Source organism: Zonotrichia albicollis, chromosome 14 (assembly GCF_047830755.1).
Source record: "Zonotrichia albicollis isolate bZonAlb1 chromosome 14, bZonAlb1.hap1, whole genome shotgun sequence".
Lineage (NCBI taxonomy): Eukaryota > Metazoa > Chordata > Aves > Passeriformes > Passerellidae > Zonotrichia > Zonotrichia albicollis.
In genome coordinates, this window is record NC_133832.1 from 20,417,815 (window position 1) to 20,429,801 (window position 11,987).

Consider the following 11,987-nt stretch of genomic DNA (forward strand, 5'->3'; position numbering starts at 1 on the left):
AGGGTAGGACCAGACTCAGAACTGGGCTGGGGAGAATGCCCAGCACTGCCTCCTGCCCCATGCTCTCTGTGTCTTTGGGGTGTCTGTGCATTCCCCATCCCCTGCAGTGTGAGCTGGGGGGCTAAAACGTGCCCTCAGTCCTTGGCAATAGATAATGTTTCCTTTTCCTTCCTTAAAACCTTATTTCAGCCTTAATTAGCTCACAGGCCTGTTGTTCAAAAGCTGAGATTTCCTCTCTGGGTTTTCCCCTGCCTCAGTTCAAATCACATCTAAAGACAGAGCCATCCTTTCATGAACAGAACCATTTCTTTTGCTTGCATTGCACGGTTAGGCCCTTATCAAATCTCTTCCCTACTGTAACATTTCCTTTCAAGGTAGCTCACTAACCCTTACCTGTTTTTCACTTTACCTGCAAATAGCAAAATACCATCAACTGGAAAAGATAATTCCTCACTTGTGAAAGTGTTATTTTTTTTATTCTATGATATGGGCAATACAAATGTCACTCCAAGGCAGGTTGTATTAAGTAGTTTCATGTCACATGACACAGTGTGAATTGACACATGCTGTGCTGTTGTATGAGATCTGGGGTTACTTGTTTGAAGAGACTTTTTTCTTTTCTGTTTAGGAGAAGATATTACGTACTATAGATATTACATGATCCATCCATGAGCTAAAAAATAGACCCAGCTAAAGGAATAATTTCTGACAGTCAGAGCAAAATAAAACCTGCAAATCGTTGCTTACTTTTCATATAATACTGACAGTCAGCTTATTCCTTACAATTTATTAAAGAGAGCAAAAATAATGTGAAGAGACTACATCTGTTATTAAAGGCAATTCATGTAGAAAAGTAAAACAGAAATCCCCATGTACATTCCAAATGCCAAACTAAACCAGGGATCAGCTTCATTTAGCCACTGGTAGGTAGTCACTCTGAAAAACCTCTTATAAGTTTCAGCACTGTGTTATTTTTCAGTTAGCTATGGAAAAGGCAAGGGCCATCTCTGAGAGACAGAACCAGCCTCAGTTCCTGTGGAATTAGAGCGGCACATCCACGATTTCACCGGCACATCCCAGCCCAAGCGCTTTCCCAGGACACCTCAACTGCTAAAACACTTTTGCAAAAGTTCGGAGCCTTAGGCTGCTTCGCAAATGCAAAGCATCAGCACCGGAGCCTCGCTGTGTGTCCCACCTGTTGGATGCTCACAAACCACAGAGCGCAGAATGGCCGGGACTGGAAATCCCTCCGGGACCGTCCCGTGCAGCCTGGAACGGAGCCCCGGCCGAGCTCAGGCCGCCGGCCGGGCACAGCGGAGGCTCCGGGCGGCTCCGGGCACCCCGAGACACCCGCGGCACCCCGAGCGCTCCGGGCACCCTGAGACACCCTGAGAGCTCCGGGCACCCTGAGACACCCCGAGAGCTCCGGGCACCCCGAGACACCCCGCCAGCTCCGGGCACCCCTCGGCAGCCGCGCAGCTCCGGGATTTGCGGCACCCGCGGTGCCCCGAGCAGCTCCGGGCTCTGTCCCGGCTCTGGGCACAGCTCCGCGATCTCCGCATCTCCCGGCGCTCTCGGTGAGCCCGAGCTGCCCCGCAGATCCAGGCGAGCCCGCGCTCCATCGCAGCGCCCATCCCTGACAGCCGCTGCGCTCGGGGCGTTGCAATGCAAGCAAAACAAACTCTTACTTTCCCAATATTGGCTCCTTTATTGCCGCCTCTTATAGCTGACAACACAGGAGAGAACTTCATAAAGAAAGTCTCATGATAGCTGTTATTTATTATGCAAATGCTCCCTGCCATGGCAACATTGCATGCAGTAGTTTGCTTTATTTGCCCCGATACATGCATATTCAAATTAGGGCTGCATACATTGTGCCTACACATTACAAAGATTTTGTTTTCCTTGACACTTACAGGAGAACTGCAATTAATACAGCCTGTTTAAGCAGACAGCACCCAATTAGTTATCATCCATTTTCAGATTGGGATTCTAGACTGAAAAACATGGAGCTGGCTTCTTATTCAAAAGGAAAATACATCCAAACTACGGGTTTTCAAAGACACATTTAACTCACAATGGCCAGGATACTCACTTGGCCCTTAATGTGAAATGGAGTGTTAATTTTTCTCTGTCACCTCTTAATTGCTTCCTTATTATACCGTTCAAGCAGTTAATTGCTAGACTGAGTGAAAGAGTGTTTTCAAGGGAAAGGAAATGCCACAGCATGAAAGAAAAAAAAAAATAGAAGCAGCACACCAGCGTAATTTGGCCTGATATAATGTTAGTTGTGGTATTGCCTTTAGTGGTAACTAAAAAAATTAACGGGAAAAGCTAAACAGTTTCCTATTGCCAAACAGGGCAGGAGCCGTGTCAGGAGTTCTGGCGATCAGCAGTTCCTGGGATCACGCTCAGGGACTCCATCTATTCCAGGACATGACGTTTGTACTCGGGAGATTTCTTTCTGCTCCGCCCCTCACAGCAAGGAACTTTTATCTATTTGTAGTGTGGGAGCTGCTCCTCACATCCACCTCTCTCGCTATACTCGCTGATATCTGCGGGCTGCCCAGAGCGTCTCCGAGGTGCCCAGAGCATCCCCGACCTGTCCAGAGCATCCTGAGCTGCCCAGAGCGTCTCCGAGGTGCCCAGAGCGTCTCCGAGGTGCCCAGAGCATCCCTGTGCCTAGCCAGAGCATCCCCAGAGCATCCCGACCTGCCCAGAGCATCCTGAGCTGCCCAGAGCGTCTCCGAGGTACCCAGAGCATCCCCGACTTGCCCAGAGCATCCCTGTGCCTAGCCAGAGCATCACCAGAGCATCCCCAACCTGCCCAGAGCATCCCCAGAGCATCCTGAGCTGCCCCGAGCCCCGCGGTGCCTCCAGGCTGCAGAAGCGCCGGGGCAGCCTCCGGCTCTCCAGGGCTGCAGTCCGTGGCTGCTCTCTGAGTCCTCCAGAGGCTCCTGAGCAATCCTGCGCAGCGCACTTGAGGAAACAGCCACCGAACCTTTTCCTGCAAATGCCAGCAGCTGCAGGGGCTCACTGCAGAGGCTGTGAGCACACCTGGCCCTGGGCTCCCTCCCTGCCCCAGCCCACAGCACCGACTCTCCCCAGGCACCAAGGCCAGGCCCTGCCCTGAGGCAGCAGGGAGAGGCACAACTGATGCTGCACGGGGACAACAGACACTCCCAATGCAAAGGCAAGAGTTACAGGCCTTCACTTAAACAGCCAGGGATTGCAGGCTCTGGAGGCAGTCTTTGCATGACAATGCTAGAATTCATGATCAGTACTGTTTCCTGCCTCTTCTGATTTTTATTAGAGAATAAGAATTATTAATGGAGGAAGGAGACAGGGAAAAAAAAAGCAAAAGCCAAAGATACTGTTGCATGGTAGACTTAAATATGCACATTAATTCATAAGCAAAGTGTGTTAAATACAAATTTTGAATTAATTTCCTAAATGTAGCTTCCCAGTGGACAATAGAAAAGAGATGATCCAGTTATCAACTTGTGCTTATTAGCATTCAAACATGCTGATTAACTCATTAGTAAGACTACATTTAAAGTCATCCCTTTTGTTTCCTTCTATAAACTGTTGTCCTTTCATTTATTGGAGGAGGAAACCACATTTATTTAGGACTGAAAAGAATAAGCCAGCTTTGGCTGAAGAATAGCAAACTTTACAGAACATAAAGAATATCCCCTTTCATTTTGCAGGGTTTATGAACTCGCACTGTCATCTGCTGGATTGGGTGGGTGAAAAGCATATGCCTGACAGTGCTGCAGTTTGACTGGGGGAAAATCATGAGTAGGAAATATCATAGCAAAATATCGTAGCTTTCAACCAGACAGATCTCAGAGCTGCAGAGAGAGCTCCAGAGCACGTCCCTGAGGTCGGACTGAGGGCTGGCTGGGGCAGCTGTCCTGTGTCCCGCTCGTGGCTCCTGTGGGAGCCCTGCAAGGTCCCAGTGCTGCTGTGTTTGCACAGCCTGCGGGCACCAGCCACCCCACTCTGGCACAAAAACACCCACGGAACGCGTGGCACGCGTGATTGCGAGTCCCAGAGCCAAGGCAGAAGGCTTTGGCACAAGTGAGGAGCAGGTGTGAGCCGCAAACCTTCCCCAGGTGCAGCTCACAGCCCCAGGGCAGACAAACACAACACCCTGCACAGAGCGGCAGGAGCAGCCCGTGGTGACACTGCTGCCACCGCAGCAGGACAGCCAGGCACCGCTCTGAGCCCTCAGGAAAATGAAACACGGCAAAGCCTCACCTTGCAGGTTCATCACTGAAACACGGCAAAGTCTCACCTTGCAGGTTCATCACTGAAACACGGCAAAGCCTCACTTTGCAGGTTCATCACTGAAACACAGCAAAGCCTCACCTTGCAGGGTCCATCACTGAAACGCGGCACAGCCTCACCTTGCAGGGTCCATCACTGCTGATAAGGAGCGCACACGTGCAGGGAAGGGCGGGCAGCCCCAGCAGAGCCCCAGCAGAGGCTGCAGGCAGGGAGTGGTGCAGGGGCAGTTTGTCATGCAGAAACCTCCAGGGCCCTTTGTGCCACAGACACAAACCCCAGCACAAACCTCCGTTCATCTTCCCCACATAGCAGCAATGGGGAAGGGACCTGTCCTGCGAGCCAGGCTCCTCCTGCGCTAGGAACCACTGCCCAGCTCTCACAAGGCTAAATTAACAACTTCATTAACAACAGCAGCCACTCCATTCAACATGCAGAACCAAGATTTTTTTCAACTCAGACATCAGGAAAAAGTTTCAAAACTCTAGATATTCTTTTAATTATTATTTCAGTGTTTAGTATTTTATGTCACTATCCCCCTGAGAAATTGCACAATAGTATCTTTGCAGTTCCTGGATATTTTCACTTCTTTTCACAGAATAATGCTGTATCTTGGCCACATCTCAGTGTCTTCATTGCCTACGTGTTTGTCCAGCCTTCACTTCCACCTGACCCATGCACTTCACAAGCTTAAACTGATTTTATTCTGTTCACTACTCTTGTGCAACATTTAATAATGAAATGCTGAGGCACAGAATAAATTAAATATTCTACCACAGATAACACAGACCACCTCTCTCCTCTGGCCTTCTAGTGTCTTTGTGTTTAAACACAGGAAGAAGTTGTTAAAAATCCTTAAAACATAACAAAAAATATTTCTCTCCCACTGGTAGAATCAACAAGTCTTTAAATTTCAGTCTAAACACGCCAAAAGGTCTCATTTTGCAGAATTCCTGACACCTTTCTGTGAAAACATTTGATGTCCATACAATACCTAAGTACATGTATACATTACCCCCTATGCAGCACCTTGCTGTTATTATAGCATAGTAGCAATCTCTTTCTATATTTCTGCCATTTTAGAGGGCATAAATAGTTTCTCTGAATAGGATGTAATTAAATTGAACAACCTGATGTCTTATTTTCATACAAAACCATTTTATTAAACTGTCTGTTTCCATTCTTGTATATTAAGATTTCTACCTAAATCTCTCTCATTTTTCTCTTTAAGTTCCAATTTGCCTTTGTCTAAGGATACTGACAATGTCCTATGTAGCCTTGAAATCAATTTAGTGAGACAGTCTCTTTGTACAACAATTTTTCAATCTGCTACATTTGCATTTCTATACCTTCTTTTAATTCACAAAGAACAGCATGTCTTACCCAAAGGAAACGGGAAAACTGAGCTCCAGGAATATTAAAATCTTCTACAAATTGGTCAAACGATTTTAAATGCCCATCCTTAAACAAATCTCTAATACAAATGGACCCTTTTTGTTGCTAGGTTCTAAAGGCTCCATTTTTAATACAAGTGGAAGGTCCTCATTATAACACAATAGAGTTAAGGGAGACAATTTCTCATACCAGCCCATGAATTTATGCACTTTCCCCACATTTTACAGACTGGGAAATAGTTGTTAACATAATCTTTTTCTGTCACACCATTTTTATGTATATTTTATGTCTGTATTATCTCTCAAGTTCAAGTTCTGTATATCTAGATCCTTGTACAAACGTGTGAAGGAAATTACCCTTGTCAGGTCCTTATCACTTAGAGTTGTGATGTGTTAATCTCACTCTCCTGTCACAATTCTCACAGAATCTGCTGCATCCTATTGGATCAAGGTTTCTGTTTAGCTTCCCTATACCTTCAACTGTACTACATTCTTTATCAATGTTCATTTCTCTCTACAAAGTTTACATTTCAGCTAAGTAAATGAAAGAATAAAATAATATTCATGTAAAAAACCAGTGAAGAATTAGAAAGGGCTAAAACGTTAAACTGAAGTTTGTTCTACAGGATTTAGAGCATGAGAGATTGAGGTTCCACAGGCAGAAGCACTCAGCTAAACCTCCTGCTGTCCCCAAACACAGCCAGCGTTCACAGGCTGAGCCTGAGCAGGGCTCTCCCATACTGGAAAGGAGGTGACTCCCAGCCAGAGCTGCAGGGCAGATGGGTCATCAGGACGAATTAACCTCGCTGAACATGGGCCGTGGAAAGCCCAGGTGTCTGAGCTTTTTGTCTGTGATTCCTCTGTGTTCATGGAGACACAGCAGGGCTCCCCCTAACGCAGGGGAGATGAATTTTGCTCTGGAGGTACAGAGCTCATAGGTGGAGGACTCTGATTGACAAGGTTAGACAAAGTGCCAGACTCCTAGCTAGCTAAGCAAAAGAAAAAAAACCCTTTGTCCCTTGGGTTTGCTTCCATTCATAACTCCATCACTACTTCTGTGTGACCACCTGTGGCATATGTACTGTCTGAATAAATAGGGCACATCCTGAGAACAAAGGAACAGCCTGAGCTCTGCTCAGTTAGTCACTGCACATCACATGTAAATCTATGGCGCAGGTTTGTGTAACGTTCCTGTTGCCTGGACCCAAAGCTGCCCAGCTATCAGACCTCAGGGAAGGTGTGGGGTGCAGCTTTTCTGCTCTAAAAGCAGGAAAGCATCCACAAACCCATGACAGATGGGAAGTGGAAGCACTAACAATCAGCAGTAAGAAAGCACTGGGAGGAAAGTGGTGTCAGGAGAAACTCCTCCGTCACTTACCTGCCACAGCCTCTCCCCGCTGCACACTGAGCATCTCCAGCAGAGAACAGCCCCGAGGGATGCTGCTCGGCTCAGGGGGACGGCGGGGGCTCAGCACGGCCAGGGACACACTGCACAGCCGGGGACACACTGCACACTGGCTCAGCACAGCCAGGGACACACTGCACAGCCAGGGACACACTGCACAGCAGGGACACACTGCCCAGCCAGGGACACTCTGCACAGCCAGGGACACTCTGCACAGCTGGCACTGCCCAGCCAGGGACACTCTGCACAGCCAGGGACACACTGCCCAGCCAGGGACACACTGCACAGCCAGGGACACACGGCACAGCCAGCTCAGCACAGCCAGGGACACTCTGCCCAGCTGGCACTGCACAGCCAGGGACACTGCACAGCTGGCTCAGCACAGCCAGGGACACACTGCCCAGCCAGGGACACACTGCCCAGCCAGGGACACACTGCACAGCTGGCTCAGCACAGCCAGGGACACTCTGCCCAGCCCCACTGCCAAACACAAGCGGCCACAAGAGCACAAAACCATTCAAAAAGTCACACAATTCCACATGCAACTTGTTTATCATTTCCCTCCTCTCCCTCTGCCCCCTCAGAAAAGTTTAATATCTTCTTTGAGTGGCATTTGTCTGACCTATTCCTGCAGATTTTTCCATCACAAAAACACCATATCTTCCTGTCTGTATTTCAGCACTTTGCTTTGCTTTCACTCATTCACCAGCTTTGCCTTCTGGCTTCCATCAGGCTGTCAGATTTTACTTCCCCACTCCAGCCCAGATGATTCTGCAATATGACCAAACTAAACAACTGGGGCAAAATCCATGCCACAACTGTTCTGCCAAAGCCTGTGGATTTACTTTAGGATTGAATTTGCTCTTCTTATGTGAGAAATGGGGGATTCAGAAGGAGATAAAAGAAGAATGAAAAGCAAAACTGACCTTGATGGCCATATTTTCTTTAATCCACGAGGGCCACGAGATGAATGCACACAGCCAGGCTGACAATGCTGCCTGCATTTAAACATGGGTGGGTGTAAATATAGGTGAGGGCACTAATCAGCCAGGTGGCTACATGTTACCCTGAACACAAGCAATTAACTACAAGGGCAATTTTCTCCCAGAGGTTAGTTATTTCATAGCCAATTAACCAGGCAGCTTCACCCCACTTTGAACTGTGTGTAGAGTGAGAGCCATGTCTGCATCTGGACCTTCAATAGATTCCCTGTAGCTTTAGCCATCAGCCCTATTCATCTTTTTCTAAAGTAGTTACAGCATCCACCTGCCTTTCAGTATTTAACTCCTTCATTTGTAAAGAAGCAAGCAGAACATTTGAACAAAAAGATATTTTTATCTTTATAATAGGCAAGGCAATTTTAGCAGTATATGTCTATGAAACCCAGCATTCAGCCTGGTGTAGTGTCTTCACACAGTGAAGTGAAAAATCAGCGAATGCACTTTATTAAACATACACAGAGTCTGCAAAGCTGGCCGTTGGACAGAGAAATCTGTGTTCCTTCATGCTCAGAATGTGGCAGGTCCAGGGAAGAGTGAGTGAGTGCTCAGGTGGAGAATACATCCAGTTAACACAAGCCAACGCTGCGCTCTCTTTGTGTAAAGCATTAATAATATAATTACACCTTAAATATTGATAGAATATGCAGAATAGCTCTGAACAGATCATATCACAGGCTGTGCATGTAAGCAATATCAGATTGTGTTCCCAGCAGACACACGACAGCGTGACAGACCTGGGTGGGCACACCCTGGGCAGCCAGGGCAGGTGAATCCGGAGGGCAGGTGTGCTCCAGGCAGGTGCAATCACAGCCCTGTGCCAGCCCTGCTCTGCTCCAACACCTGAGCTCTCCCTGTACCCTCAGGTACTGCCCCTTCTCCCTCGCAGCCCCCTCCCCAGCACAGGAGCAGAGCAGGGCTGTAACTCTGGTTATTGGGGTGATCATTCCCATGAATTGCAGTGTCCAGGTGAGGGAGGTTCTGCCTGGGGACCACAGCACCGCTCCCTGTGACAGGAGCTCCCCTTGCCAGGGTGTGCCCAACAGGGACCTGCAGGGCTGATCCCGGCCCTGCTGCACAGCCCGCAGTGCCCAGGAGCCCCCAGGGACCCCCAGGGCTCGTCCCAGCCCTGCTGCCCCCGTGCCCAGGAGCCCGCAGGGACCCCACACCCCGCTGGGAGGAACAAAACCTTGCCCAGCCCTGCCCTGGCCCATCCAGAGCAGAATCGCGGAACGGCTCCGTGTCCCGGTGCTGATTTCCAAAGCGCTCCTGAACCCCTGTTACTCACCCCAAAATTCTCCTAGGTGAAGAGGAAAACAGAGTCAAGAGTGTGCAGTCAGAATAACCTGAAGGTCCACAACTGTTATGAAATTCTCTGGGCTTTCCTTTGCACTCTTTCTTAGAGATTTTAGTGCAAGAGAAACCTCAGGTATTTTAAGAAGAAAACATCTACCCTGTTAAACAACGCATTAGACAAGACACACATTCTCCTTCCATAAAGGGATAAAGAGATATGATGGAAAAGGAAGTATCCCTTGGACTTTGCCATTTCTAGGTTGCCAAGTTCTTGCTGAAATAAACATAAAAGCAGAACACAAACAGAATTGTAAAAATAGTAAAATCACACAGTAATTGAGCAATATTTCAGTAGTTGCTTTTCACCCTGGAGAGGTTAATAAATAGATATCATTTATCTATTAATATATATTAACATCTATTAATAGATATAAATGGATTTTTAAGTGAAAATTCCCTGTTTATGGTCATGATTATCAGAGAAGAGATGTTTATCATTTGGCTGCACTAATTCCCATCCCTTGCTATTCTCTGTGTGTGTCTCATAACAAGACTGTCATTCTAAGTATTATTTATTTACCAGACAACCACAGTATTGTCTGACATGTAACAGAATATTTCCATGAATTTTATTTGCTAAAAAATAGCAACATGAAATGTAAGTTTTTTAATCTGCTACAATAAGTAGCAAAAGATCAAAACTAATCAAACCCATGCTGACAATTAGGTAGATAAAATTCTGACAATTCTGTCCACTACAGCTACTATTATTTACCTAAGAAATTTATCAATTGCACAGTAAGTTACCATTATATAGTTTAGGCAGAGAATTGGAAAATATATGCAAGCTATACAGTTTACATTTTAAAATTCACTGTTCCTAGAATGTATGGGAAATGAAAGCTCAAATTCATGACCCTCCCACACTACAGATTGAAAAAATATGTTGTATCAAGCATCCACATAAATTATAAAAGCCCCTTTAAGATGTCAAGTATAGATCCTACTGTGCTTAGGATGTCAGCATACCTCTAAAAATATGGAGTGATGAGGCATGGATGCAATTTATAGCGGAAATCAAGCACGCTTTTCAACTTGCACGCACAAAAAATGTGATAAATCAAACAAATCTTACCCTTTTCAAATTGAAGTTGAACTGCAACTGTATTGAGTTCACACAAGATGTCCAGATTAGTAATATCTGATTACGGTATTTAGGAATCCACAGCTGTAATGTCATTTTGTCTTTTTTTGTTGTTGTTGTTTTTTGACAGTAGAATTACAAAATTTAGTGCTGCAGTTTTAGATGACAAATTCATACATTGAAATCATCAGTTCAGCCATTTGCATGAAATGATGCTGAATAGAAAATGTTTATTAGTTCAGCTATGGCACCCCTGGTTTTTGTAAAAATCAGTAAACCAACACTTTTAGGCTGAGCCTGCAAAGAGATGTGCCTTGGCACTCTCTCATTGCAAACAGAAAAATCTGCTTTTCTAGATCTTAATGTGGGACTAAATCTGCAGTGTTTCCTCTCAGTTAGTAACAATTTCCCAGAGGGCTATTTTTAAAAATGAACAACAAATATTTATAAAATTATATCATTTATACTGAAAGCTTCCAGCTCTTGAGGAATGAAAAGAAAGAGTGGGGTGGGATAAAACACAGCGCTGCGAATTAACACAGGAGTATGTGCAATGTGGTTTCCATGCACAGAGAGGAAATTGGTGGACTTTCCCAGTGAAAAGCCTTTGCTCCGCGGCCGCTTCGCGAACTGCTTCAACCGCAGCACCTCCAAATACCGAGGCTGGTTAAGGAGAGATCGTGGCTAACGATGCGGTTCTGAGCGCCGGCTCCGGTGCGTTACGGACACGGCTCCGGCGCCGTCAGAGCCCTCGGTGCGGCCGCAGCGCCCAGCGCTGCCCCCGGACAGCGAGAGAGGGAGGGCGGAACTGCCGGTGCTGGAGCTTCCTCTGCTCGGGGGCCGCTCCGCAGCGCGGGGAGCCGCGGGCGCTGCCCCGGGACGCTGCGGGGCCGAGCGGGGCGCGGGGAGCGGAGCGGAGCGGTGCGGGGCGCGGTGCGGGGCGCGGTGCGGAGCGGAGCGCGGGGAGCGGAGCGAGGGGAGCGGAGCGGTGCGGAGCTGTGCGGGACACGGTGCGGGGCGCGGTGCGGAGCGAACAGCAGGGCTGTGCGGTGATGAGCGCGGGGAGCGGAGCTGTGCGGGGCTGTGCGGGACACGGTGCGGGGCTGTGCGTGGGGCTGTGCGGTGCAGAGCGCGGCACGGAGCGGAGCGGGTGCGGGGCTGTGCGGGACGGGGCTGCGCGGCACTGTGCGGTGCAGAGCGCGGGGAGAGGAGCGGGTGCGGGGCTGTGCGGGACACGGTGCGGAGCGGGGCTGTGCGGTGCAGAGCGCGGCACGGAGCGGAGCGCGGGGAGCGGAGCTGTGCGGGACACGGTGCGGAGCGGGGCTGTGCGGTGCAGAGCGCGGCACGGAGCGGAGCGCGGGGAGGGGAGCTGTGCGGCGCTGTGCGGGACACGGAGCGGTGCGGGGCTGCGCGGCGCTGTGCGGTGCAGAGCGCGGCACGGAGCCGAGCGGGTGCGGGGC